General features: G+C 43.0%; 1 pseudogene; it reads left to right on the top strand.

Annotated features, from left to right (window-relative positions):
- The first annotated feature begins 331 nt into the window (after positions 1–331).
- On the top strand, positions 332–2,319 carry LOC101998613 (annotated as a pseudogene).
- The last annotated feature ends 5,155 nt before the right edge of the window (positions 2,320–7,474 follow it).

Raw genomic sequence — 7,474 nt, 5'->3', positions numbered from 1 at the left:
CAAACATTGCCAATTTTGCTGACAGTCCTTCTCTGGAAGCCCATTTACAGGCGTTACAGATTGTGCAAAGAGAGGTTTGGAAGCCACTCGCCGCTGTTTACCGAGACCAACTGAACCAGCCGGTGGTACTGCATCCCTTCCAGGTAGGAGATACTGTTTGGGTCCCCAGACACCAGACCAAAAACTTGGAACCTCGGTGGAAAGGCCCTTACACTGTCCTTCTGACCACCCCAAAGGCACTGAAGGTTGACGGCATCGCAGCCTGGATCCACGTCTCACACGTGAAGGCCGCCCATACAGCTGAGAAAGCGGAGCCCGCCGTGACCCCAGCATGGAGAATCCAACGCACTCAAAACCCCTTAAAGATAAGGCTTACCCGTGGGGCCCTTTGACCATTATATGGGCCCTACTAAGACTGGGGATGGCGACATAAGAAAATAGGCCGCACCAGGTTTTCAATGTAACCTGGAGGGTTACAAATCTCATGACAGGAAAAGTAGCCAATACCACCTCCCTGTTGGGAACGATGACGGATGCTTTCCCAACCCTGTATTTTGACCTTTGTGATTTGGTGGGAGAATCTTGGAACCCCTCAGATCAGGAACCATTCCCAGGATATGGCTGCCATCACCTGGGGGGCGGCGCGGCATGGGACCAGGAACAAAGACTTCTATGTTTGTCCAGGACAAAACCCACAAAAGGGGTGTGGAGGGCCGGGGGACGGTTACTGTGCCCAATGGGGTTGCGAAACGATGGGGGAGGTTACTGGAAACCCTCCTCCACCTGGGATCTAATCACGCTCAGACAAGGAACCACGCCTGGGTACTCTGGAAGGGGGCCCTGGACTTGCGGTGGGGAAAAGCTTGTGGCCCCTGCTATGATACCGCTATCACTACCAATGTCCAGGGTGCCACCCCAGGAGGTAGATGCAACCCCTTAGTCCTAGATTTCACTACGCAAGGGAAAAAGGCCTCTTGGGACAGACCCAAATCATGGGGATTGCACCTATACCGTTCTGGATATGATCCTGTCATTATGTTTTCATTAACCCGACAGGTGATGAATGCAGGCTCTCAGCTATCAATAGGGCCAAATTCAGTCCTACCAGAACAAAAATCCCCTTCTCAGCCAGCACAAGCCTTACCCCCAGCAGCACCTCATAATACCTCAATGACCCCATTAGCCAGCAATAGTACCCCTAGCACACCTACCACTACTACCACTACCCTGACTCCCCCTCAACCTGGAACAGGGGATAGACTACTCAACTTGGTACAAGGAGCCTATCTGGCTCTCACTTTTACAGATCCGAACAAGACCCAAGATTGCTGGCTATGTCTGGTTTCGAGACCCCCTTACTATGAAGGAGTGGCCGTTCTAGGTAACTACACCAACCAAACCTCTGCACTCATCAGCTGCACTTCCATCCCCCAGCATAAGCTGAGCCTGTCTGAAGTATCTGGACAGGGACTTTGCATAGGGACTATTCCCAAAACCCACCAGGCCTTATGTAACTCTACCCAAAAGGTATCAGAGGAATCTATTACCTAGCTGCCTCCAACGGGACCTATTGGGCATGCAGTACTGGATTAACCCCGTGTGTTTCAGCTGCTGTGCTCAGTGAAACCTCTGATTATTGCGTTCTAATTGAATTATGGCCCAAAGTTACATATCATGATCCTGAATACATCTACAGTCATTTTGAAGGGAGACCCCAATTTAGGAGAGAACCAGCCTCCCTAACTTTGGCCTTATTGCTGGGAGGCATCACTATGGGGGGTAGCGGAGGGGGTGGGCACAGGGACCACCGCTCTTATGGAAACCAGCCAATTTAGACAACTTCAGGCAGCCATGCATTCTGATATCAAGGCACTGGAAGAATCGGTTAGCGCACTCGTAAACTCATTAACTTCCCTCTCCGAGGTAGTCCTACAAAACAGGAGGGGGCTAGACATGTTGTTCTTGTGAGAGGGAGGGTTATGTGCGGCACTCAAAGAGGAATGCTGCTTCTATGTGGACCACACTGGGCTGGTGAGAGACAATATGACAAAGCTTAGAGAGAGGATAAGACAGAGACAAAAGATGTTCGAATCACAACATGGATGGTTCGAAGGATGGTTTAATAAGTCTCCCTGGTTTACAACTCTATTGTCTTCTTTGATGGGTCCCTTGATTATCCTCCTTCTGATACTCCTGTTTGGGCCCTTCATCTTAAATTGCCTGGTCCAGTTTGTAAAAGACAGGCTGTCAGTCATTCAGGCCCTAGTACTGACCCATCAGTATCACATGTTTCCACAACAAGAAACCGAGGTTCTGTAATTGCTTTGAGTAAAAGATTTACCTCAATAATAAAAAGAAAAAGAAGGAAATGAAAGACCCTACAGAACCCCTCCTCAAAACCCGCAGCTAGCATGCTCCCGGGGGAACGTCCTGTTTGCTTAAAATTAAAAAAAAAATTCTCCAGATCAGCAGCCAGCCTGCTCTCGTAAGAACATCCCATGTGCTTGAGAGAGCAGGATGTCTATGAGATAGGAAGACTGCAAGGCAGGATATCAATAAGAATGGACATCAACAAAGCAGGTTGACTGCAAAACAGGATATCTATAAGATAGGAACAGGATGACTGTTGCCAGACATTCATGCTGAGAGAGGAAACCATTCATGCCCCCCACCTCATTCCGATAACCACGCTTTTGCTTCTGTAAACTTGCTTTTTGCTCTTCCTATAAAAAGCCCATCCTCTACTTGGCAGGCGCTCAAGTCCTCTGAGAGATCTTGCCGCCCGCAGGTACCTGTGTCTTCTCAATAAACCTCTTGCAATTTGCATCGGTGCGGTCTCAGCCTGCTCCTTGGCGTTGGGGAGGTCTCCTCCTCAAAAAAAAGGTCCTAGTCAAGGGTCTTTCACCAGAACCTATCATCACTTGGGAAGGTTTGAGTTTCTCTTAGTTTTGCTGATTTACTTAAAACCCTCACTGTTAATAGAAGTTAGAACCCTTGGTTCTCTGGTGACACTTAGGGCATTTAAAATTGCAGCATAGTCTTTGAAGTCTGTTCCTTTGAATAAAAGGTATATCTTTGAAAAATTTAGGGGGAATTTAAAATTAACTTTATGTTTATTACCGGTAACATGAAAGTCTTGACTATTTAGAGACATGTTCATTCTGAAAGCAGAGTGGGAGGGAGTGGAAAGAGCAGCAATCCCGTGGGCCAATCACAGTCCCAAAGCCAGGCAGCAGATCCCTGGATGCAATCATCCTGAGCAACAGGCTCCGACTGGAGCTACAAAGTGGCAGCCCCTTTCCACCCTTGGATTTGGTTTGTCCAAATCAAAGAACCTCTCTCCAATGCTGATTTTGGCTACTTTTACAGCATGTATTCCTCACCTCCATTTGCCTCAAGTCTCATGATTCCTTTCTGCATTACACTGGGCTTCCTGCCTCCTAAAGACATTTCCACTTTCAACAGCTGCAGTGAAGGGAAGATACTCTGGAAGGTCCTACTTCCTCTGCAGAATTCTCCAAGTACTGGTTCTTAACTGGGGGCAGGTTTTTTTTTTCTCTCCATGGGATATTTGGTAACGCTTGGGGACATTCTTAACTGGAAAGGTAATTGCTACACTACTGGCATTGAGTGAGAGTAGAGATATTGCTATCTATTCTACCAAGACAAGAAAGTGTCCCCAAATGACTCCACCCTAAATGTCAAGAGGTTTTAGAGAGAAACCGTGCCCTACATCAGGGCTGGGATTTGCACCATTCTGGGTTTTTGTCTGTTTATTTCTACTTTAGGTTTTGATGCCTTGGAAAATGCAAATCTCGGTAATCAGAGTATTTTACACTTTGAGTCACATATGTTTGAGTATAAAGGAAGAGGCTGTTAACGGAATTCTACAAATGGGAGAGGGCTGAAAGGGAGGAGAAATAGAACACAATACAACACACAGATTTTGACGATGAACTCCATCATTTTACAAATAGGTTCATTTAGGCTAGGGGAAGGAACTAACATTGACTTTCTTAGTATCGCCAGCATTGACAATAATGTCATACTACCAAAAGTCCACTGCTTATTCCACATGGAGTGAAACACTGTGCTTTACCTGGCTTATCTCACTGCATTTTCTTAACTGCTCTGGCAGCCAGATAAGGAATCTGGGGCTCCAAGGAAATAGTTAACCAATGTCAAAGTTACTCATCTAGAGAGCATTGGGACTTGGAACTTTGCCCGGCCTACTCTAGATACTGAATTCTTAGACAAAAGTATAGGCTCATATTTGCTGAAATTTATACAAAGGTCTGCAAATCTAGCTAGGTGGTAGAACAATTATTAGCATGTGAAAGACCTTTGGTTCACATCTCTGGTGTTGAAAAAAGATTACACCAACAACACACACACAAATGAAATGCTATGTGCTTTATCACATCAGGTCCCTTTGCCTGTACAAAACTCCCGGAGACGGGAATAAATACTATTATTCCTATCAGATGAGTAAGAAAACTGAGGGTTATAGTGTCAAGATTAAACCTTTAATATTGGGTCTGCTTGGCTTCCTAAGACTACTATCTTGCCTCATTGCCACTGGAAGTCATGACATGGAGTAGATAGGGTACTGCTTTTGGACCATATAACCTGACACTAAAGTCCTGGCTTTGTCACAGTCTTAAAGGATAACCTTGATTCTGTAGCTTTCAGTATACAACACATTTCTAGTATCACTGTTTTGTCTTAAAGTTTTCAATTTTCTACACAGCCCCAAAATACTTTGGGTCCTAATTTGAGAATCACCTGTATATGGTAAAAATTATGCTTACACATATAGATCCATTAGACCTAACTTTATTCCCATTCCCTACAGTACACAGTATTTCATATGCAATTTCAGAAATTTTCTATGCATAATTAAATTCAAGAACATCATGCAGGCTGTTTTAAGCATCACTATTTCAGTTTAATATATTCTGAATATCATTTCATAATAGCAATACATATCTTTGATGTTTTTATAGGTGCATGGTATTGTGATTTATGCAATGAGATCTTGAGATCATTGATTATATACTCCTTTGTTAGCCCTCTGTGATGACTATTTTTCTGCATATATCTTTGTACACATGCAATATGATTTCTTAAGAATATAAGTTCTAAACCAAGGAATATATAGGTACATTTTAAAATTTAAGACATTAATTATCTTAATTGCTTTCAATTAAATACTATATGGGCCACCCTTATCCAAAAAAAAACCCTAGGTAAATAGAGGTAATTTCTAGCTAGCACATTAGGAAAAGCTGTATTTCAGGCTTTAACTCTCTCTCTCTCTCTCTCTCTCTCTCTCTCTCTCCCTCCCTCCCTCCCCCTCTCTTTCTCTGTGTGTGTCTGTGTGTGTATGCATAAAAATGGAATTTAAAGTTCTGTATATGAGCATTTACTACTGAGCAACATGTCCACCCAGTTCCAACTATGTGAGTTTTGTGGACAGAATGCAGGGTCCTGCATGATTTAATAGAGGGAAAAACTAAATTTGAATTTCCAGTAATATCTAAAAGAATTGACATTTCTTTAACATAGGAATGCTACCAACAAACCACAGCAGTGACTTCCCTAGCTCTCTTTGTGTCTTGAATCTCTGACCCATGACCGTTCATTCAACATTTGCCCACTCACAGACCAAGGTCCTAAACTGTAGTTCAAGTGAATGCCAGGTAAATGGATGGCACTCTAAAATATTATATTGAGGTGATGTAAGTCAGACCCCTAGAAAGAAGATTGCTACATGCTCTCTTACTTGCAAATTCTAGCTCTGAACTTTTAGACATAAGTATATAACCTGGCATAATGGCAGAAACAAGGAAAGTGTAAAGGGACAATGAGAGGAGTAAGAAGGAGCTCTAGAAAGAATAACAGGACACATGTACTTTAAAGGGAGAAATGGCAAAAAAATATAGGGGTTGGGTAGAGACTTACCTGGTGAGGAGAGAGGAAAGGAACATAAAGAGAAAGGGAGGGAGAGGGGAGAAAAACTTAAGGATGTTTGAAAAAGTCATAGAGAATAACATCTTATGTTTACTTACAAACTTACACACACTCACTAAATAAAGTTATACCCTTTGGTTGTTTACCAGAAATTGAAGATAAGACCCTATTGATGAAGACACCAAACACTTCAGATACAGAATTTGGAAAATTGATCTGAATCTGACAGTGGAAGCTTCCTTACTGAGAACTAGCTCTCAGATTTTCAGAAGAAACTATGTATGTGGCTAGGAGAAAAACAATCAGCATTCCTTCTAACACCTCCAAACATTAGCAATGACTAAAACAGCCAGATAATCTAAAAGATGTATTAGTGGTACTTAGATCTTGGTGATAACCAATACCCACCTAATTGGAATTAAGGCCTGCTCAATAGGAGGAAATACATGACTGATACAGTAATCCTAGACCATTATCCATGGTTGGTAAGGCTAGGGACCATAAAGGACAAGCTTCTACTGTCACTTCCCCAAATCAGTGCGATTTCTAATCATATTTAAATTGCTTATTCTTATACCCAATTATATTTTTGGAGCAGACAGAGATCATTACAGAAAGACACTGGTCAAAAAGCAAAGAACAACTGATGATGGGGTAACCAGAGTTAACTGATTCATGTAGTGATGAGGTGAGCAGGCCTGCTTTTTGTCCCGCCCAGATTCTGCGTGGCTAGCTTAGCCCCAGAAATAACACCACACAAAACTGTATTCATTTAAACACTGCTTGGCCCATTAGCTCTAGCCTCTTACTGACTAATTCTCACATCTTGATTAACCCATTTCTAATAATCTGTGTAGCACCATGAGGTGGTGTCTTACCAGGAAAGATTCAGCATGTCTGACCTGGCGGTTGGCTCCATGGCGTCTGCCTCACTGCCTTCTACCCAGCATCCTGTTCTGTTTACTCTGCCTACCTAATTTTCTGTCCTATCAAAGGGCCAAGGCAGTTTCTTTATTAACCAATAAAAGTAACACATAGACAGATGACCCTCCTCCATCAGATTCATCTATACCTAAGGTTCAGGGAACATCACGGAAGGAGGAGCTGAAACACTGTAAGCACCAGAAGACCAGGATGTCTACTGTGAAATTGTGTCTTCTATATATGACAGGGGAGCTGTACCCATCAATGTGGTCAGTAAGATCTGAGCAATGACAACACCAGTTGATATGTCAATGAGGATGGAAGAAATCTCATAGGACCCCACCCCAAGGTAAAGAACTACAGACACTGGTGAGAAAGGGAGAATCACTCTATTCCAGAGATGAACCCCTAATAGAAGATCCATTTCCACCCAGATAGTCCTAAATATATATACACATGAACAACACCGAACTACCTCATCAGGTTGTATTTATAAATTTTATGTATATATTAACAATAATAATTAAGGAATATGAGTCTATGAATTTCAAGAGTGGAGAGGCATGAGAGGAGTTAG

Source organism: Microtus ochrogaster, chromosome X (genome assembly GCF_000317375.1).
Source record: "Microtus ochrogaster isolate Prairie Vole_2 chromosome X, MicOch1.0, whole genome shotgun sequence".
Lineage (NCBI taxonomy): Eukaryota > Metazoa > Chordata > Mammalia > Rodentia > Cricetidae > Microtus > Microtus ochrogaster.
Note: the sequence above shows the minus strand (reverse complement) of the source record. Positions and strands in the feature narration are given on the sequence as shown.